This window comes from Stenella coeruleoalba (genome assembly GCF_951394435.1).
Source record: "Stenella coeruleoalba genome assembly, chromosome: 1".
Classification (NCBI taxonomy): Eukaryota; Metazoa; Chordata; class Mammalia; order Artiodactyla; family Delphinidae; genus Stenella; species Stenella coeruleoalba.
The window spans coordinates 95249298-95272736 of NC_137169.1; the positions used below are offsets into that span (position 1 = coordinate 95249298).

General features: G+C 39.8%; 1 protein-coding gene across 3 annotated transcripts in view; it reads left to right on the forward strand.

The window, feature by feature from the left end:
* GPSM2 (G protein signaling modulator 2) overlaps window positions 1–23439 on the forward strand; it is a 93537-nt gene that overhangs the window by 14326 nt on the left and 55772 nt on the right. Inside the window, exon 1 of one of the 3 annotated variants that reach the window (XM_079899595.1) lies at window positions 16601–16660. The exons of the other annotated variants lie outside the window; for them this stretch is intronic. The gene's annotated coding sequence lies outside the window, so the exon portion shown is untranslated. Of the gene's footprint in view, window positions 1–16600; window positions 16661–23439 lie in introns of those variants that run through there. 3 annotated transcript variants of the gene reach the window in all.

A 23439-nucleotide genomic window follows, 5' to 3' on the forward strand; every position in this document is an offset into this window, starting at 1 on the left:
GTGATGGAAGTGAAGATGAAAGAAATGGATGTCTTCAAGACATAAGGCATATTTTGGAGGAAAAATCAACAGAACCTGGCACTGTGTTTGTGAAGGTAGGTGAGGATAAGGGAGGAATTTATCATGACTCCTTGGTCATGCTTTCTTGTACTTCCAAGTATTTTATAATACAGATCATTTGAATCAATAAGGAAATGACCCCAAAGAGCAAAGGACATGAATTAACAGAAAAGGAAATATACATGTCATTGAAAACTATGAAAAGATGATTATCTAAACATGTAGAAAAATAATCGCCCTCGTTCTATGGTTTAAACATACTTGTAGTCAAATAACATTTACTGAGTACTTAACAATAGTTCTCTATACCTCATACAGACACTTCATGCTCTGGGGACAGCAGGACATGATTTTTTGTTTGTTTGTTTGTTTTTGTTTTTGTTTTTTTGCGGTACGCGGGCCTCTCACTGCTGTGGCCTCTCCCGTTGCTGAGCACAGGCTCCGGACGTGCAGGCTCAGCGGCCATGGCTCACGGGCCCAGCCGCTCCGCGGCATGTGGGATCTTCCCAGACCGGGACACGAACCCATGTCCCCTAGCATTGGCAGGTGGACTCTCAACCACTGTGCCACCAGGGAAGCCCAGGACATGATTTTGAATCCTGGTTCTGCCACTTTCTAGACTCACAATTTTGGGCAATTGACTTATTTTCCTACTTTGTAAAATGGTGATGACAACTCTACCTCAAAGGCTTAATATATGAATAAAATAAGACAATGCATTTACTTAGTCCAATGTCTGTCATGTAGCGTGTCCAATAAATGGTAACCATTACTATGGAACCAAAGTCTTAAGCTGTGTAAATCGTCCTCCACCCTCACCCTCATCCTGATGAACCAGTTATATATCTGGAAATCCATGAAGATAGCAATGCTCTCTAAATCATTGTAGCATGTTGGGGCTGGATTATGCTTATTTTAGCTTTAATGCATGCATAGAGTTCAGAACAGTGTGTGGCACATAATGTCTGATAAATACCACCTTTAAAAAAATGGTTAACTATTATATAAACTATCTCTTTCAGTACTTCAAAATTTTAGCTTTTTAAACCATCTGTAGTTTTATCTAAAAGGTAAGGATTTAAAATGTAAATCTGTTAAAAATTAAGCCCTTGTAGAAAAAAAATAGCGGGACTTCCCTGGTGGTGCACTGGTTAAGAACCCACCTGCCAATGTAGGGGACACGAATTCGATCCCTGGTCCAGGAAGATCCACATGCTGCAGAGCAACTAGGCTCGTGTGCCACAGTACTGAGCCCGTGTGCCACAACTACTGAAGCCTACGCACCTAGAGCCTGTGCTCCGCAACAAGAGAAGCCACCACAATGAGAAGCCCACGTACTGCAACAAAGAGTAGTACACACTCTCCGCAACTAGAGAAAGGCTGCGCATGGCAACGAAGACCCAACGCAGCCAAAAATTAAAAAAAAAAGAAAAAAGAAATAACAGCACTATTTCCCTAACCCCTTTCTTATAAAAAGCACAAAGCTCTCTAAATAGTAATCAATTAGACTCCCCCCAAGTAAAGTGAATATTACCTAATCCAATACCAAAATGCCAACTTTTATTGGACAGTTTTAGCTGCTATATTAAAATACTGGTAGTGATAAACATATAAAAAGTAAATAATACTCAACATTTAGCCTTTTATGATAGGCTTGTGTAGGCTTAATAAACAACCATTAATTAAGACTCACAACACTCAGGTGAGGTATCTCTTCACCCTCTCAAGCAATATCATCATCTCAGATGGAACCTCAGTACAGTGCTAAACAATTTAGGACAGGAAATAATTACCTGCTCAAAAGATAACAGCACTTTGCATCTAAATAATGCTTTTTAACCAAGAGTATCTAGCCACATTACAAACTCTAAGAGACTTAATAAACACTCTGAGACTTAATAAAAACACTCTCAGAGACTTAATAAGTATCTCCCTTTAACCTCATGGAATAGGTTGAAGGAGAAGAAGCAGTTTAGCCAAAATTATGCAGCAGGTCACTAGCAGTGAGAATTTAGTTCCTTGGATTCAAGTACTAGGTGGGAAGTAAAGAAAGTGAATGTTTATTGAGGGCATACTATGTGCTGGGCCCTTTGTGTATATCCTCTCATCAATTCTCTCCAGGCCCCCCCAAAGATAAATACTGTATCATCCCTCCTTTAGGATGAGGGAATGAGCTCAGAGGAGCAGCTAGGATAGGTCAGTCTGATTCCAAATCCAACTTGCTTCCTCTCCTATCAGACCACATGTCACAAAATGGAAGAGGAAATAGAAGTGGTCAGACTCTATTTTTTTTTTAACAGTATTGGTGATTGTATCAATTTCCTACTGCTGCTTTAACAAATTTTCACAAACTTGTGGCTTAAAACAGCACGAACTTCTTATCTTTCAGTTCTGGAGATCAGAAATCCAAAAATGGGTTTCACCGAGCTAAAATCAAGGTGTCAGCAGGCTGCATTCCTTCTAGAGGCTCTAGGGGGAAATCCATTCCCTTGCCTTTCCCGGCTTCTAAAGACTATCTGCATTCCTTGGCCTGTGACCCCTTCTTCCATCTTCAAAGCCAACATGACAGCATCTTCAAATCTCATTTTGACTCTGACTCTGCTGCCTCCCTCTTCACTTACAAGGACCCCTGTGATTACAAATGTGGTTCCACTCAGATAATCCAAGATAGCCTCCTCATCTCAAGATCCCTAACTTAATCACATTTATAAAGTCCTCTTTGACATATAAAGTAGTATATTCGCAGGTTCCAGGGACAAGGATGTGCACATCTATGGGTACCATTATTTTGCTTATCACAGTACTCTTACATTTTGGAGAATTCTTAGAAAACTAGAATCTCTGCCTCATCATTTCTTCCCCAAGCAGTATCTCTTGTACCTCCAGGGGGGATTATTATCCCCAAAGCCCCTCCTAATGTGGAGCTTTCTTATTCCATGGAGCAAATTTGTTGAGATATAGTAAATACTGTAGGAGGGCATACCTCAAAAGTGGAAAGTTTTTTAAAAATGAAAAAAACTACTGATACATGCAACTATGTGGATGAATCTGAAAATAATTATGCTCTTTGAAAGAAGCCAGACCAAAAAAAAAAGGAGCACATATTTATATAAAATTCTAAAAAAAGCAAACTAATATATAGTGACAAAAAACAGATCAGTTGTTGCCTGGAGTTGAGATGGAGGTTAGGGGAGGGGTTTCCAAGGAGCATGAGGAAATTTTTATGGATGGATATGATGATTGAGGTGATAGTTTCACAGATGTGTACGTATACCATTTAAACATCAAACTTAACAAATTATGCACTTCAAGTATGTGCTGTTTATTATTTGCCAGTTATAGCTCAATAAAGCTGTTTTTAAAAACTCCATGAAAAGAAACTTCAAAATCTACCAAGGCACACAAGAACTTCATAAATGAGGTTATAGAGCCAGAGAGAAACTGCATCACACTGCTGTGACCTTATCTATATAGCTCTTCAGAAAATTCTCAAACACCTCATTCAGATGTTATCATTTCAGGATGATTGAAGATTTGCAAGTATAACACATTGCGGAGTTTCTTCTGCATGTTATCTGAGCTCCTTAGCGTGGCACATGAGACCCCTGGTGAACTGTGGCTTCCTCCCTCTTCAACCTATCTTCCTGCCACACCTTGACTTGAAATTCATGCTTCAACAATGCCAAGCTCTTTATAGCTGCCAAGCTCACCAGGTGTTCTATGTCTCCATAAAATATGCTGCTGCCCTCTCCACCTGTAGAATGCCCTTCCCCCCTGGCCTCTTGGTCCAGGAGAGGTCATCACTTCCTCCTCTGCCAACCCCGTCCCTTGTGCAAGCTTCCTTAGTTGCACTTTCCCCACCGTATGGTAAGTAATTGTTTCCAGTCTGTCTATGTCACTAGCCTGTCTGTACTCCCAACCTTGGCATATAACAGACTCAACAGTTACTGCATGGAATTAAAATGCTCGCAGTATGTAATGGAGACAAACATCAGAGCCATGAGGGTGTCTGTAGGAAGGACATCCAGCAAAAGAGAAGTTTGGATGTTGATAGACGAAGGGATAAAGCATGGTCATGAAGTTGGTGGCAGTGACTCTTGCAGCCCAAACTAGAGCAATGGTTCTCAGTAGGAGGCAGGACCACTCCAGAGGATTCCAGAAATCTGTGGGGTGTTTGGGGTCATCACAGTGCCTGGACTAGGGAGGAGGAAGTTGCTGCTGGCATTTATTACTTGGAGACCAGCCTGGAAGCAAAGTACAACCAGTCCTGTACATAGAAGATTAATCACATCTAGTGCCGATAGGGCTTTCATTAAGAAACACTACTCTAAAGACAGAAAGTGCTTTCTCAACAAAGACTGAAAATACTCCTCTTCCTTAGTGCTTCAGGTGAGTGTGAGGTGCATTCAGTGAAGGACCAGAGTCCTCTCCCCCAGCTACAAGCATTCACTCCCCTTGGCCCCATCTGCCTCACCGACCACCAAGTTTCACTCAGCCCTCCTACTCTCTGCACTTCATTTATTTTTTAAAATTTTTTAATTAATTAATTTATTTATGGCTGTGTTGGGTCTTCGTTTCTGTGCGAGGGCTTTCTCTAGTTGTGGCAAGTGGGGGCCACTCTTCGTCGCGGTGCGCGGGCCTCTCACTATCGCGACCTCTCTTGTTGCGGAACACAGGCTCCGGACGCGCAGGCTCAGTAATTGTGGCTCACGGGCCCAGTTGCTCCGCAGCATGTGGGATCCTCCCAGACCAGGGCTCAAACCCGTGTCCCCTGCATTGGCAGGCAGATTCTCAACCACTGCGCCACCAGGGAAGCCCACTTCATTTCTTTTGTTCCTCGGATACCCTGTCTCCTTCCCACCTTGGGGCCCTCCCCTCATGCTGTTCACTCTGCCTAAAGTGTCTGACCCACCTTCCTGCTTTCTACCTGCTTATTTCTTACCCATCTCTTAGCATATCTCTTCCTCCAGAACCTTCCCTCATCTCCTATACTAGTTCTGGTTCTCATGATATAAGCCCTCAGAGCATTCTGTGTATCTTTAATGGCATTTATCACAATTATAAAATATCGGTGGAAGGAAGGTGGGGAGAGAAGGGGACCAGGAGAAGAAAGGAAAGGAGAGGGGAGAGAGGGAGAAAGACCTATTTGGCTGTTTGACGAGAGGGGAAAGAGCACACGTGTTTAAAAAAAAAACCAGACTCTTAGCTCTGCTCCTTGTTAAATGAGGACCTTGATTAACTTTTCAAAGTGATTTGAACCTCAGTTTCCTCATCCACAATATGTGGATAAAGGGTATTTGTGGGGATTAAATGAGATAAGTATATAGAGTGGCTTGCTCAGTGTCTGACATGGCGGGGGTGGGGGTACTCAATGATTGTCCAGTCTTTCTTCCCTCTTCCTCCTCTTCCCTAGTGGAAGGATATACAAGTATAGAAGTTTAATTAAGAAAGCTGGGAGTCGGTGGAAAAAAAAAAAAAAAGAAAGCTGGACTTAAAAATTAACCTTTATACCTAGCTGGATAGAGAGGAGACATGAATAAGCCATCTAAATGGGTTTGAGGGGCTCTGAGAACTCATGAACATCTTAAAGAAAGCCTGTGGTCAGTGGGTGGTCAATTGTAACTGATGGTGAGTAAAAAGCAATGAAGAGAATTCGTAGACGCTGACGTGGTGGTGTTGCTCAATATTCTTAAAAGATCTGCTCTTTTCTGCACAATCCCTCCAGCAAGCAAGCTGGCAAGTATCTGTAGGATGACCACACCTGACTTCTTGGGAGGAATCTGAGCTAGCTGGGAAGTAGGGCACCTCTAAAAAGTAACTTAGTCCCTTGTGACTGTGAGTTCTGGGTCCTATCAAGGTCCTACTGATGCAAAACAAAACAATGCTTTGGGAAGGGTCAGTGACACCTATCTGAGGTGGAGTCTAGCTACTAAGGTAGAAAGAGTTCTAAGCAGGTATAGTTTAGATTTGCATGGTTCTATCTTCAAAGGGAACCTCTGGGCACATTTGCAATCCCATAATTAAAACTGATAATAACGTCATAAAACAGTGGTTATTATCTTCAGTGGAGAACATCTGAGTATGCATACTATCCTGGAGGCAGACAGACTCTTAGAAGTCAGACACATGGAAGATTGCTAGGGGAGTTGAAAGAGAGTCTCGCTTCCTTTCTAAGCAATCCACCCTCCTAAGTGATCTTTGGAATCATAGGGTAGTAAATAAGTGTCATTGGGCAACTTCTTTCACATGTGACACCATGTGAATTAAGAGCATTTGATTGCTTTGCTAACAGGCAGCATCCAGATCTGCTGTTAAGCTGTGATACCGACCATCTCAACTTTAGATAACCCCAAAAGTTAACCCTGTAAAAGAACACAGCTGTTTCCTGGTTAAAGCCCTGAACTACTTGCTTCTCTTTCTCAGGCTTCGTACACCTACCGTCTTTGTTCCACAAGCCCTAAAGGTTGCCGTGCTCACCTGCCTTTACCAACTCCTGTCCTGGATTTAAGATAGTTCTGCATCCTGAGACCCCCTCAATCCAGGAATGGTTAGTCACCCCAACATAGAATGGATTCCCTCACCCCACCAAATTCCTAACCTCTCTGTTATCCCCTTACTCCTAATCACTTAATCCCATTTCATATCTAAGTTTTTTTTGTTTTTTGTTTTTTGCAGTACGCGGGCCTCTCACTGTTGTGGCCTCTCCCATTGCGGAGCACAGGCTCTGGACATGCAGGCTCAGCGGCCATGGCTCACGGGCCCAGCCGCTCTGCGGCATGTGGGATCTTCCCAGACCAGGGCACGAACCCGTGTCCCCTGCATCGGCAGGCAGACTCTCAACCACTACGCCACCAGGGAAGCCCCGTAAGTATTTTTTATACAAAGCCACCAGAAGGAAATGACGGAGAGGCACACTTATGGGGGGATGGGGATATGCAAATCCACGGTAACTTTTCTTAGTTTTTAAACCTTAAAAAATTCCTTTATGTTTTTCTGCTTATTACAGAAAATGTGAAAAGTAGAGAAAAGTGTAAAGAGAATGCTTCAGGATAATTCTTTCTAGTGTTTATTAAACATTTTTTACATAGTTGGGGTCATAATATACAATTTTGCAACATGCTTTTTTCATTGAACATTGATTTCCCCATATTATTAAAAACTTTGAAATAAATACCTTTTTAAAATGGTTATATCCACCCTATAGCTATACTGTAATTTATCATTTCCCTAATGACAGACATTTACGTTGTATCCAATTTTTCAATGTTTTAAAATAGCATAACAGTAAACATTCTTCCTTGTATTTTAAATTATTTACTCTGGATAGAGTCTTATGTGGGAAAGTATTAGGACAGAGTGTAAATATTTTAGTGCTTTTAACATGTATATCAAATTAGTTTCAAAAGGCATATATTCTCATTAGCAACCTGGGAGTGATATACTGATATATACTCTGTAACACTAAACAGTAACATTTAAAAAATCTTTGTCAATTAAAAAATAATTTCAGGGAATTCCTTGGCTGTCCAGTGGTTAGGACTCCATGCTTTCACTGCTGAGGGCATGAGTTAGATCCCTGGTCAGAGACCTAAGATCCCACAAGCTGCGCAGTGCAGCCAACAATTTAAATAATAATAATAATTTCAGTGTTGTTCTAATTTGAAGTACTTTGATAACTGGTGTGGTTAGACATTTTTCATATGTTTACTGACTTTTTTTTTTTATTTATTTTTGGCTGCATTGGGTCTTCGTTGCTGCGTGCGGGCTTTCTCTAGTTGCCGCGAGCAGGGGCTACTCTTTGCTGCAGTGTGTGGGCTTCTCATTGCAGTGGCTTCTCTTTGTTGCAGAGCACTGGCTCTAGGCGCACGGGCTTCAGTAGTTGTGGTGCGTGGGCTCAGTAGTTGTGGCTTGCAGGCTCTAGAGCTCAGGATCAGTAGTTGCGACGCACAGGCCTAGTTGCTCTGCGGCATGTGGGATCTTCCCAGACCAGGGCTCAAACCCGTGTCCCCTGAATTGGCAGGTGGATTCTTAACCACTGTGTCACCAGGGAAGTCCCTATTGGCCATTTTTATTTCTTCATTTGTGAATTATCTCAGTACTTTGCTCATTTATCTATTATCCACAATACGACTAGTTATTTTATTACAAAAGTAACTAAAAAGTAATGAACACATTGTAAAATGGATTAGAACATTTGAATATTTATAGTGTTTTATAACGTGCTCTTTAAATAACTCAATCCAATACATTGAGAATATCTTTCTTTTTTTTTTTTTTTTTAACATCTTTATTGGGGTATAATTACTTTACAATGGTGTGTTAGTTTCTGCTTTATAACAAAGTGAATCAGTTATACATATACATATGTTCCCATATCTCTTCCCTCTTGCGTCTCCCTCCCTCCCACCCTCCCTATCCCACCCCTCCAGGCTGTCACAGAGCACCGAGCCAATATCCCCGTGTCATGCGGCTGCTTCCCACTAGCTATCTACCTTACTACGTTTGTTAGTGTGTATATGTCCATGGAGAATATCTTTCTATGTCAACCAGTGTATATCTAAGCCATCATTTTTTTTTTACTTTTTTTTTTTTTTTTTTTTTGCGGTACACGGGCCTCTCACTGCTGTGGCCTCTCCCGTTGCGGAGCACAGGCTCCGGACGCGCAGGCGCAGCGGCCATGGCTCACGGGCCCAGCCGCTCCGCGGCATGTGGGATCTTCCCGGACCAGGGCACGAACCCGTGTCCCCTGCATCAGCAGGCGGACTCTCAACCACTGTGCCACCAGGGAAGCCCAAGCCATCATTTTTTTTAAACAAACAACTTTTAAAAACAATATTTATTTATTTATTTATTTTTATTTGGCTGCACTGGATCTTACTTGTGGCACATGGGTTCTTCATTGCCACGTGCAGGATCTTCGTTGTAGCATGTGGGATCTTTTAGTTGTGGCATGAGAACTCTTAGTTGCAGCATGTGTGTGGGATCTAGTTCCTTGACCAGGGATCAAACCCGGGCCTCCTGCATTGGGAGCGTGGAGGGAAGTCCCTAAGCCATCATTTTTTAATGACTGCATAATATTCTATTGTATGGATTAACAAGAACTGTTTTCACCAATCCTCTGGACATGTAAGTTGTCTCTAATATTTCCATGTTAAAAATGACTGTGATGAATGTGATGAACATCTGGTTCATTTATTTTGTGTACTTGTCTGATCATTTATGTAGGTAAAGTCCTAAAAAATGGAATTGTTTGGTCAAGAGGTACTGAAGTTTTTGATATGTATTACAAAATCTTCCACAATGGTAATACCAATTTCCTGCCCCAAAAGCAGCACATGAAAGGACTAATTTCACATAGCCTCACCGACAGTATTATCATTCTTTAAAATCTGCAATATGATAGGCAAAAAAGGTGTCCCATTGTTTTAATTTGCATTTATTGAAACACTAGTGAAGCTGAAGTTCACATGTGGGCTCATTGTGGTTCCTTGAATTTCCATTGTAAAGTGTTGGTCCCTGTCCTTTGCCTCTCTATCAGGTTGTTGCCTTTTTTTCTGTTGGGTTGTTTCATTGTAAGAGCTCTTTAAATACTAAGTATTTAGTACTAACCCTTTGTCAGTCACATATGTCTCCATTTATCATTTTCCTTTTGACTTCACAAGAGGCAGTATAGGGGGAGACACACTGGCTCGGCTATTTACCAGCTGTGGTGGATGCTGTTTAGATGCCCTGTTCAGAGGCCCTTTACTGAATACACATCTCCCAGCTGCTGTGAGGTTGGCTACTAAGGATTACAGCTGCCCTCCTCTCTCTAGAGTTTGCCCTAGAGGGAGCTGCCATACCTGGGGAAGTTACATTTCAGCCCATCCCGGTACAGGGGAACTAAAAGCTAGCACCCTTCTCTAAAGTGGGTGAGGTTTATGCTCTAGACCCTAGAGCCCTCTGTCTATGAATCAGACCAAGGCTAAGATTTCCTTGGAGTTATTCTTGCTCAGCTCTTTTCTGTTCCCTATTCTGTTTCACTCCTTTCCTTACAGGTGCCTCCTGTAGATCTCTCCCTCAATAAATCACGTGGATCTAAATGTCTGTCTCAGGATCTGCTTCTAGGGAAGCCAATCTAAGAGTCTGTAAAATGGGGATAATATTAGTACCTACTTCATAGGGTTGCTGTAGAGATGAAATATTAATTAAAATAATAGTAATAGCAAAAATTATCTAGTGTTTATTATGTACTAGGCATTGTCCTAAGCAATTTACATGTATTAATTCATTTAGTCCTTATATCAGTCAGGGTCCAGGTATAATCCTTAAACAAGTAAAGTGCTTAGAACCATGCCTGGTGCATATTTAGCATCAATTAATCTTATCTATTATTATTGATTGATTCATTCTCCATTTCAAATCAAAGATTAAGCCTGTTAATAGGTTGTTTCCCCTGCATTTTGAGGTCTCGTTCCCATGCTCCTTTTCTTAGGTATTCCTTTGGAAAGCTCCTTCCCCTTCATTTTTTTCTCTTTTACTCCAAAAGGTAGAGCTGCCAAGTCTATATTCTTGCTGAGGAACCTCCACACCCAACATTCTTTTTTTTCTTTTAACATCTTTATTGGAGTATAATTGCTTTACAGTGGTGTGTTAGTTTCTGCTGTATAACAAAGTGAATCAGTTATACATATACATATGTCCCCATATCTCTTCCCTCTTGCATCTCCCTCCCTCCCACCCTCCCTATCCCACCCCTCTAGGTGGTCACAAAGCACCGAGCTGATCTCCCTGTGCTATGCGGATGCTTCCCACTAGCTATCTATTTTACGTTTGGTAGTGTATATATGTCCATGCCACTCTCTCACTTTGTCCCAGCTTACCCTTCTTCCTCCCCGTATCCTCAAGTCCATTCTCTAGTAGGTCTGCATCTTTATTCCCGTCTTGCCCCTAGGTTCTTCTGACCATTTTTTTTCTTTTTTTTTTTTAGATTCCATATATATGTGTTAGCATACGGTATTTGTTTTTCTCTTTCTGACTTACTTCACTCTGTATGACAGTCTCTAGGTCCATCCACCTCACTACAAATAACTCAGTTTCGTTCGTTTTTATCACACCCAACATTCTGACTTTCTTTCAGTCAAGGGAGCAGTGTTATTCTCTGATAGAATTGTTGGAAAAGGAAGCCACAAGCATCATCCACCGGGTTATTCAAATTTGTCTTGACTCAATGGTGTCATTTATAACTCAGAGAAAAGTCCAGCCACCCAGCTTCAGCTTTTAAAAAAAGAAGCTAAGCTTGATCTATCCTAACAACCCAGCAGGTTTAAGGTTATGCACACTCATTGCTCTCTCCCTTCTTCAAGGCACTGGAAAATGGTCAAGTAAGCCTATGTCAACACCAGGGCATTCATCTAGTAATGTTTGGCACACAATAGGCATTTCAACATATGTGTTATTGAATAGATGACTGAATGAATTTACAAGGCAAGATAGAGCAATGACATCAGTTAATAGTTGTTTATATGTATCTATTTATTTACCACTTAATATGGTCGCCATTTCCTTCCTGCATCTTTAACCATCCAAGATCATTTTCCTTCTCGAAGGAGAACCCATATAGCTTCTGTCAGTGAGGGTCTGTGATGGCAAAATCAGTTTTTGTTTACTTGAAAATGCCTTTATTTCATCCTCATTTTTGAAAGATATTTCAACTGGTTAAATAACTCTAGGTTGACAGTCATTTTCTCTGACTGTAATATCAAAGATATTCAGCTACTGTTCGTTGTGGTGTGCGGGCTTGTCACCGCGGTGGCTTCTCTGTGGCAGGGCACGGGGTCTAGTTGCGCAGGATTCAGTAGTTGTGGCACACAGGCTTAGTTGCTCCGCGGTATGTGGGATCTTCCCAGACCAGGGCTGGAACCCGTGTCCCCGTCATTGGCAGGTGGATTCTTAACCACCGCACCACCAGGGGAGCCCTCTCTCGCTGGTTTTACTTTGTTTTCAGTGCTCTGCATTTTCATTATTTCATGTCTAGATGTAAATATTTTTCTTTTATTCTTTAAAAAAATCTTGCTGAAAGTGTTGTCTGTTTCTCTTCTCAGAATTTCAATCAGACACATGTTAGATCTTCTCAGTCTATCCTCTGATTCTCTTTTATATAAAAAAATTAGTTCAGTTCTTTCTTCCAATTTGCTCATTCTCTCTTCAGAATGTCTAATCTACTGGTAAACCTGCCCATTGAATTTTAAATTCTAATTATTGTGGATTTTTTTAAAGTCTAGATTGTTTTTAAACCTGCCCATTCATTTTTTGCAGAACTTCATTATTTATATTTTCAATCTTTTATTTCTTTTATATTAAACATACTTATTTATAGTCTATGACTATTTATAATCTATGACTGTGATCTATTCCAGTTTTAAAGTCTTTATGTGTTTGATTCTGTTATCTGTTTTTTTGTTTGTTTGGGTTTTTTTTTTTTTTTTCCTGCTAATTCTTGTACAAGACGCCTTCTCTCTTTGTATGATTTCTGATTTGATTGAGAGTTCATATTTCTTGGAAGTTTTTCTGTGGAAATGTTTGGAGTCTGGCTTAAGTTGGTGTCATAGTCAACTTGGGTTGACAAAATACCGTAAAGTAAAATACCATTGCTTAAAACATCTATTCTTCACAGTTCTGAAGCCTGGAAACCCAAGATCAAGGTGCTGGCAGATTCAGTGTCTGGTGAGGGTGCCTTTTCTGGTTCATAGAGGGCTATCATCTCACTGTGTTCTCACATGGTGGAAGGGATGAAGTTGCTCTCTGGGGTTTCCTTTATAAAGGCACTAATCTCATTCATGAGGGCTCCACTCTTATGACCTAATCACCAGCCAAAGCCCTTATCTCCAGATACCATCACACTGGGGATTAGGTTTAAACATATGAATTTGGGGGAGGGAAACAAACATTCAGCCTATAGCATTTGGATTTCTCTAAACGTGACCTGGTTTACCTTTGCCAGCTGCCTGCGGGCATCACCAACCTGAAACCACTTTAAGGTAAATTACGTGCTTGAGTTTTTCAGACAACTCAGGTAGAGAAGATTATTGCCTTTGGTTAAAAAAAAAAAATCTCAGAGGAGATATTTCCCCCTCCATCCTATGTTAAGGCTGATTATAGGCAATTTCCTTTTGTAGTCTTCTGGAAAGAGGCTGAAGAGGCCTTTTGGGGGATCCTGGCTTTATGTGTGGAGTGTCTTATGAGATTCCTCACGTTGGCAGGAACCTGGCCTTTGTCTCTTCTTTCCATGCCTCATGAGACCATGACAGCTAAAACTCAAATTCATCTGATTTAGCCAAGACAAAGCTTGACTTCAGGGTTCTACTTATCTCTTTTACTAGTTCTTAGCTTCTGAGTAATCAATCCTTATTTTCATGCTAGCTCATTGATACATTTTCTTTTTTTTTTAATATTTAAAAGCATTTTAAGTTGCTTTCAGTCTGAGTTGGACAAGGTATCTATTTCATTAACTGTCAGAAATGGAAGTCTACAGAGTGATTTTCTTCCCTACTTTTTATTCTGAAAAATTCCAAATTTCTAGAAAAGGTAAAATAATAATACATGAATAGTAGAGTACATGAATAGTAGAATAGTATATATATATATATATATATATATATATATATCCCCATACATCCTCACCGAGATCCAACTGTTAATATTTGGTTTGTATTTCTCTCTGTCTTTTGCTGAGCCATTTGAATATAAGTTTCAGAAGTCATGGCTCTTTACCCTTAAATATTTCAGCTTGCATCTTCTAAAAATAAATTCCCTTATATAGCCATAATTCCATATCTGAGAAAAATAACAGTAATTCCATAATATCATCTAATACACAGCCTATATTCAAATTTCCCCAATTGTTTCTTAAATGTCTTTTATAGTCTCTCCCTTCTTCTCTCTCTCTTTCTCTCTTCTCTTTCCCCTGTCTCTCTCTCATTTAGAACTCCATCAAGATTCACGTACTTTTTTGGTTAGTTTTTCCTGACAATGATGTTTATGAAGAGTCTGGGCTAGTTGGCTAATAGAATGTCTCAAATTCTGCATTTATTTCACAGTGCTTTTTAAAAATATATAAACAGATAAACTTATTTCCATGTTTAAAATCTCCCACTGGCTTCTATAACAATAAAGCCCAAACGCATTCCCCTGGTTTACAAAGGCCTACGTGAGCTGTATACTCTCCTCTCTCTCACTGCATCTTAAGCCACAGTGGCCTCTTTCCAGTTTCTCAAACCCACGAAGCTTGTCCTCACAGGCATTAGCTTTAGTCCTTGCGTTAGCTGTTCCCTTTGCCTAATGTGCTCTTCCCTGAGCTTTGCTGGAAAGTTGGCTCCTTCTGATAATTAAAATTTCAGTTTGAATACTGTCCTCTCAGAGTGGCCTCTCTTACCTTGACCCTCAATGTAAAGCAGTCCTTCAGTCACTCTCACATCCCCCTACTTTGAATTCTCTGCATGGTCCCTATCACAGCCTGATATCTTTCTTGTTATTTATTTTAATTGAATTCCAGGAGGGCAGGGCTGTGTTCTTTCTTGCTTGCTACTACATTCGGGCACCTAGAACAGTTCCTGACACATAGCAAAAACAGAATAAATACTTGCTGAATACTCTGATGAATAAGCTGAAAGCTGAGGACTGAAAACAAGCCAGGCATTTAAAGAGGCTGGGGTAAAAAACTCGCAGAGGGAACTGCCAGGGAGAAGGCCCTGAGAGAACCCTGAAGCTTAGTCTACTCTTGTGTCTGAGGAATGTCCTGTGCCCTTGGAGGGAAGTGAGCTAGCAGGAGGGAGAAATGCAGGAGAGTGGAGAGGTGGGCAGGGAAAGATGGTTTAGGGTTTTGCGGGTCATGGCAGGGAATTTAGATTTTATTTTAAATCAAATGAGAAGTCACTAAAGGTTTTCAAGTAGGAGTAGGACATCTGATTTATACCTTTTAAAAGATAATTTAAAAATAATTCAACTTGAGTAATATGGAGATAACTAATATGATAGAAAGTCATATGTGTAAGAGAAGATTTGCAAGGGGAAATAATGATTCATTTCCGACATGATGAATTTGACACATTGTACTTCCTTTGTGGCTTTCATATCAACACCCCAAAAAGAATTTATGAGTAAGAAGAGATTATAATACCTATCTCTGAAATAGTACAGCCAGCTAATTCAGTTGCTGCTTCTAAGCACCTGATATTAAGGGTAGTTGTTGATAATAATGATAACAGGTACCATTTATTGAGCAGTCAGGAACGATGTTAAGCACTTAACAAAACTTACCTCACTTAAGCATCACAACCACCTTTATTAAAAGAGGATTTACTATCTGTGCTTTACAGTTGAGGAAACTGAGGCTAAAGAAGATAAGGATAACTCGTTCACGGTCAATCAACCAGTAAGTGGCAGAGATGGAACTCAAATCTGGGTCTAGTTTGATGCCAAAGCTGTTATTTTAACCCCTTTGCCATTAACACGTTCTCAGTAAGAGATACTGAAAATGGAGTTTTCTTAACACAGCCTTAAGGCTGTAAAAACCCTTAAATTTCATTTCAGTGGAGAAATATCTATTTGAGAAATAATCCTATTAAATTCATCAGATTAGTTAGCCGAGAGAGATTATAGTCTTAGTATTTTTGTAAAGCACAAACAGACCTATTTTTCATTTAACTTGACGTGAAGAGGAAGGGAATGGAAATAAAATTTAGCCTTCCTAGTGTCTTTGGAATGTAGTTGCTTGAAACTGAGCAAAGCTGCCACCCAACTTTCCCGGGAACCAATGATTCTGCGGTCAACACAAGTTTGCTTTTTTAACAGCTGGGAACGCCGAATTGTGACACAGCCTCAAGAACTGAGGCTGCCTTGTTCAGACTTTCACACGGGTCCCTCTGTTCCTTTCATAGAGCCCTCTTTTTCTTAAACATCCCACAAATGCCGCTGGGGGACTCATTCTCCGGGCTGGAACCAAGCCTTCAGGACAGGCGGCACTTGCTTGGGCTTCCCATCTTTTAAAATGCTCTCCGCCAGACTCCGTCTGAAGGACGCTTTCTGGACGATATTTATCGCCCACCCTTCAGCGTCTGAAGAAGAAACAGGAGGGCAGGAAAGCAACTTCAACTTGGTGGTTGAGGACAGACGCCGGGGCAGCGGAGGGACTAAGAACCCCAAGGTTCCCCTAAGGCCGACACGCAGTCCCCAGCCCACCCCAGACGGCGGAGGCAGAGCGCCGATGGCCCCGCCCCGCCTCGCCTCCCGCGCTGGCCATTGGCGTGTCCGAAAGACGCGGGGCGTTGTCGGTTTGAATGGGAGCGCCTGGAGCTGTGGGGCGCAGGCGCAGAGGAGGGGCGCGGCAGCGGGCGGGCGACGCTGCGGGACCACAGTGTGGCGGCCGACTGGCCGGGAGGCGAGGAGAGCCCCGAGTTCTGACCCACGTGACCTGTGGGGGCGGGGGAGGGGTGTTGCTTGCCGGCTTCCCGCGGTGCCTCCGCCGGGGGAAGGGCCGCGGCCACACGCCAGTAGCCCGGGTGGCCCCTGCTGCAGCTTCGCGTCGTGCGCCGCGCTCCCCAGACTCGCCGGCCCCCGCGAGGTGAGTTCGGAGGGGAGTTTGTGGGCGCCCCGCGGAGGGAGGTGACAGGGAGGGGGCGTGTGGGGGGGGCGGGCTCCTTTGTTCGGGGCGGGAGGGGGCCGGGGTGGTCGCGGGGGCGGTCTCGAGAAACCTGAAGCTCGGGGTGAGCAGCAGCCCGCTCCAGGTCGAGCAGTCGGGTGCTTTCAGGTTGGAGATTTAAAAAGAAGAGTACATTCTAAGAGCTTCATTCCCTAGTTTTTTTAAAACTAAAAAGTACAGTAGGATACAACGACTTCTTACGTATTCGGAGTGTGACAGACATTAAAAACCCGAAACCCTGTGGAATTAAATCCGAGGCGGGTCGCGTTCACTTGTCGTCGTGAGTTTGTTGTCTAAAGCGGGCAGGCTTTTTCAGACACCTGCGTTTACCACATTGACATTCATGGACTTCGGGGAAACCAACCTGTCGACTTACCGTAGAAATTGATAGTTGCTGCAAAAAATTTTAGTAAGCAGAGAATGTCAAGAAAGCGCTTTCCTGAAAATCTATAGAATATCTGCGAATACTAAAAAGTGGAAAACCTATAATTTCCTTGTATTGATGGTAACCAGTTAGCTCATTTTACCTGGTATAATTTGAACTCTTAAAGAAAACGAGTAAGGATGGAAATTCTATTTGACTTAATGCATAATTTAACCCTCCCGTGGAGTTGAACGAAGTAGATTCTTGGCTTTCCTTTCGGTCGGCTTGTATTGGAGTCGCTGGTGGCGTGTGTGGGAAGCTGAATTTTCAAGCTGCCACTTTAGAAGGGTGCACGGAAGATTTCTGACTTGATAATCACCAGTGTGATCACCTCTGATAAATACTACTTTTGCTTGGCTTGTCATTATTCAAGAAGCAGCTTTGGCTGATTGTTTAGAAGTCAGTAAGCAGCATTAAAAAGGGGCAGATCGCTGTTGCTTGACCTGTGTGTGTGTGAGTGTGTGTAGGTGGGGACTCGGGAGGAGGAACAGTCTCATACCTACTCTTCTTTACACCCTACCATGGATTCCTTCTGGCAAGCTCTTTCTCAGGCCATTATTTATAATATTAGGAGTGGAGCCGATACAGAGTAAAAAGTTGTGTGTTATTGTTTTAGAGGCATTCCCTCCAAATCCTCTTTGGCTAGATAAGCTGTTTAGTTGTATTTCCTTCTGTTATTAAATCAGACATGCAGTGTTACAAATATTATATTTTAATATAAATCTCAGACTTGGTACTAGGCTAATTGAAACAAAGATAGGTTATAGTAGTTCTTTAAATGGCATTGTTCTTAAGCATAAAATGTTTCTAAGATTTACCTAAAAGATAAAAATTCTGTAATTACTTCTCTGGAATTTTAAAATTGAAAACCTGACATAGATTTAGACTAGTGTTCTAAATCTATTCTAATAGACGTTATTTTTTATAATAACAATGGCAATTATCAGTATTACTACTCTATTGAGTACTTTTAAGTACCAGAGCCAGGCACTGAGGTGCTTTTTATAAATCATATCTCTAATCATCATGACACATGTTGGATAAGTATCATTATGCCAAACCAACACTGAGAGTTTAACTAGCTCGAGATCGTATAACTAATAAGTCACCGTGCTGAGATTCAAACCATGGCCTGGTCCCAAAGCACATGCTGTATTGCTTCTGTGTTTGTTTAAATCTCCTCCAGGTCTCTGGATTCCATTTGTAGAGACATAATCCTACTTTTAAGATGCCTGTATGTGCTCTGTTTTGCTGTGAACTGTGCAGAAATATTTCAGCCCTTCTTTTAGGACAGCTATTTCCCTTCCAATGCTTTATAAGTCACATAACATTTTCAGTGTCCTTTTAATCGTCTTTATAAAAACAGTAAAAATATAAGAGTAAGACTTTCCTGAGTTATTTACGTGACTATGAATATACTCTTTACTTTGGAGCAGAAATGTATTAAAGTCTGGTTTTCTCACTACCATAAGATTCTTTGCCGCTTCATAGTTCTTATCTTCTTCCCAGGCAAGAAATCAAAAAAATTTGTTGGACATCGATTATGTGCAAAGCAATTTGCTTGGTGTTGTGAGATAGCGGAGAGAAAGCTTCCTTTTCAATAATAGTTTCTGGAGTTTTTGCAGTAACTTCCTTCTGTCCTGCTCTGTCTGTTGCTGCCAGTTTATCTTCCTAACACAGATCCAGCTTTGCTATTCCTTTGTTGAAAAAATTACAAGGTTTCTCGTCATATAAATACAAGGACAAATACTCCTTCAGCCACGTACATATTCAGTGTCCCTCACAATTTAGTACCTTCTTAGACTTCTCTTTTACTACTGCTAACCCAGTGTGCTCATCCTGGGACACTTTATCTGCGATCCCACCTCCTTACTTTTGCTTGAGCATTCCCCATGACTGGAACACCTTTTCTGGATTTGCCTAATAAGGTTTACCCATCCTTCAAGGTGCAATGCCGATTTCCTTGCTTTCAAAAAGCTTTCCCTAGTCCTTTTTACTTAGAATTATTCTTCCCATATCATCTCATAATGTCACTGAATTGAACAGAAACATTTTTACACTTAATTGTGATAACTTTCAGAAGGAGAAAACAGTTATATTTTCCTATGAAGAATTCTGAATTCAAACTCTCTAAGGATTCTTTTTAGGCATTTATAATCATTTTGCATCTGGGATTTATTTCTCCTTAAAAATGTGTTTGAAACCAATTTTGCCATTTCATAGTTCTTCCGTTAAGAGAACTGATTTATTGTCATTTACTAACTCAAGAACAATGCTCAGGAAAAGGGACCACTTCTTTTCTCCTTCACTATTTCGTTCTTCATACATATATTAATTGATTTAAGCTGATGGCTGACCATCATTGGTAGTAATAAAGGGCTTTCGGTCATATTTTCTGGTGACTTGGTGACGAGTTTTGCTCAAAGTAGTGTTCTCCCCATTGTTTACTAATAAGTATTTCTCTTTTTTCTTTCTGACATAGTAATGTCCTCATAAGATAATGTTTATTTTGCATTTACTTCTTTGAGCTCCTATTAATTGCATCATGTTTGTCCGATAATTTATTTATTAACAAAAGATTACAGTTTGGAAAGGGCAAAGATTAATGTATATATTTAGGTTTGGTTTTTGTCTTTTTTTTTTTTTTAAGAAATTGGGCTTAGTGTGAATCATTAGTGTTTTTGGATTGCATTTTCTTGTGATCACCTGGCCTTATAACCTGAGTAGTCATTTGGAATGTACTGAAAATGTAATTGGGGTTGACTGAATTTTTAAAAAATTATCATTGTGTCTTCTATAACCTTGATATTAAAATACTGCTATGTGTCCAATTTTATGTGTTTACAGTAATGAACTAAAAATCATTTATGTGTCTAGTTGAAACTCTTCGAAAAGGTTATTAATTTTACTAATGGATTAAAAGTACAATATATTTTAAATTGTTTAATAGGAGGGAAAATTTACATTATTTGTAGACTGTGGGCTTCAGTTTGAGGAAAAATAAAACCAAGTAATAGGGAGAAAAATACTAATTTTATTCTAATGAACATATATAAGACTCTTCTCCTTTAGTTGGACATACTTATATTCTTAAATATAAATAAGTAATTTTGTTGAAATAGGATTTTTGATTCATTAACTGCTTTGCAGGGAAGAAAGGTAACCAAGATTAGAGCTGTTGCATAAAAGAATCTTCCTTTTGTTCTTGAAATTTTTAAGCAACTGTTTCATCCTCCATTAAATTATTGTAATCACTAAGGACTGTAATTTCAGAACAGCAGTTTTAATGATTAGCATAGTCACTGGCATAATTCAGATTGGCTCCATGTTAATCTAAAAATAGATCCCCTTTCTAGTTTATCATCCCCTTCCCCAGGAAAATATTCAGTATTCAACTTCTTTCTGATTTATCACGGACTGCCAAACCTTAAGACACTAAGAGGCTGCCTGTGCAGTAATGATTATATTTGTAGTGCTTCGTGTAGAGATGGTTGGAAACTACTGTTGAACTACAAACTTTCAGCCTATCTCATAAGTAGACTCATACACTTGATCCTTTCTCACCGTTAAACAACAATGCTAAGATGAAGACTTGAAATATTCAAATCCCTTTCTTCTAGGTTACATTTTGTTTTAGTATTTATCTAATTTGAAATTTCATATATGGTCTTTATTAGTGTTTTGGTTATCCAGAGAACATATTCTTTGAAGTCCTTTTAGCTTTATGTGATGGATAAAAATATAAATGCTCTTCACCAAAAAAGGAAGTTTATATATAGTTGTTTAGAATGGTGAGCTTTTAGGTGTAAACCTTGGAAAAAATGAAAAGGAATTCTTATTTTATATTACTAAAATTATTTTTGGATTATACAGCTTTGAAATAGTTGCATTCATTGTTTTACCTTTTTAATGTCCACAGCTCTAGACCTGAATTTCTTGTTTTCTCATCTGCCAAGAATAAATATGAGAGTTTAAAATCAATAGTGCTTTTACTTTGCATGTATTTGCTGTTTTTCCGAATGACCCATGAGGATTAATTTCAAATATACATGGGAACCCTTCTGACTGGTGATGTGCCTTTAAGATATAGATTTACTTGGAATCTAGAACCATTATTCTAATCTATTCATTGAATTTATTCTATTTATTTAGCTGATCAGTAGTCACAGTTTATTAGAAAGTTTTTATAATGAAATATGTATTTATTTAACAGTTACACTGTTAGTTACACTTGTTTTTTAACCTAACTTGGCCTAACATCTTACAGACTTATATTTATTGTTGCAGACTTAAAGGTTAGCAATAAATTGAGATGTAACCTTAATTGGAGCACATACTTTAGGGTTATATATTTGCTAAAGGAAAACTTTACTGATACAGTTTTTATAGCATACTCTGTGGCAAATTCCCATTTCTCCAGAATGATTAGAGAATAGAATCATCTGCTTTACTATGTACCATGATTGTTTATTAATTTCAGATTGTGTAAAGTAATTTACATTTGATATATACAATTATCAGCTAACACTAAAACTATGTCCAACACTATAGATAGCTATAGATAGATACACACATGCCTATAATCTTGAGTTCACAGTATTATGTGACAGTTTGATTATATTATTGGTTTAGAGATTTAGTATGTTGAGTAAAGAATCAGACCTTTTATGCATTGCTTTATTTTTTTTTCTCCCATCGCAATTTCTCCTTAATTTTGCCACTGACTCATCACAGTTTTTAACATTTGAATCTCATGGGTACTTTAAAATTTTTTAGTTTTAAAGATGTGAAAAATTAAGAAATATTAGTCACTCATTCTACTTCCCCCCTCCCCCATCCTTCCCCATTTATCAAATTTTATCTGATATCAAAATTTCTCAAGTTATCTTTTTGTTTCTTTCAGCTATTATTTGTGAACCTAGCACTTTACCAAGTACAAGTTTGAAACAAATAGTCCATTTTTTTTTCCCTCTCGAAGTATCACTCTTGCAATCCAATTTGTCAGTTACTGTGCCTATTGCTACTGTTCCACCTGTCCTCAAAATTGTAAGCTCTCTGTCTCTGCTTGACCTTTGCCTCTCACCTAACCAGTGGGCATTGTTTTCATTTTTCTGTAGGTACTCTTAGCTAGATTACTTAAGTACCCAGTCGTTCTTGATCCTAACTTCCCTTGCTTTAGGCACTAATTTCCCACATCAGTCGTATATTCTAATGTCAAAATAATTTTTCTTGCCTTTGATTGGCTCCTCAACACCTGCTACACTAAAATCAATCTCTGAACTCTGTTGGACTTTGCTTACTACACCCTTTGCTTTTCTTACACTCTTCATCTCCTTCTATGTAAACTTCCTGCTTTTACCTTCCTACTCCTGATTTTACATGTATCGTTCCTTATACCTGCCACCTTGTTTGCACTGTAGCTTCCAGATAGAATGTAATTAGGAATACATGTTTAGATTAGGTGACAAGCCATATTTAGACCGTCTACAAATAAATTAGTGTCTGCTTACTGATACATAATTTGACAGAAAATAACCAGTTTACCTAGGGTAGTTACCTGAGTTTATTTTATAAGTGGATGTTTTGGCCTCCTACTTTGCTACCCCCATTAGTACTATGATGTGTATTTGTTACTAGAACCTTTACCCTGAATTCTAATGTGAAAGAACTTTATTTTAAATGTGTTCTTCATTCTTCCTCAGTATTTATCCCAGTTCCAATTTATAAAGAGCTCCTGTATCTGATTTGAAACATTACAGCTGAAGGGATTTGGAGAATTTGAGTATTGTACCTTAGAGGGAATTATTAGGATAAGAGGAGTTTAAAGAATTTAGATTATCAATCCTGGAGGCAAGAAAAGTAAGATATTTATTATCTGATGGGTGTTACCACTTTATAGAGACACTTAAATGAAAGAATCAGACCAAAAGTTATTGGCATTTAAGTTGCAGTCAGGAGTAGATAGTTTAGATTAATTGAAAGAAGGACAAAAGATATACAGCTGACTCTTGAACAATGTGGAGGTTAGGGGCGCTGACCCCCTGGGCAGTGGGAAATCCAGGAAAAATTTTACAGTTGGCCCCCCATATCCATGGTTCCACATCTGCAGTTTCAACCATGTGGATTGTGTAGTACTGTAGTATCTATTGAAAAAATTCCCCGTTTAAGTGGACCTTTGGAATTCAAACCCATTCAAGGGTCAACTGTAATTGTAACTGTCTATCCCTTATTTTTCACAGTCACCTAGTTTGAAGATACTTTACTGCTAATCGAGTAA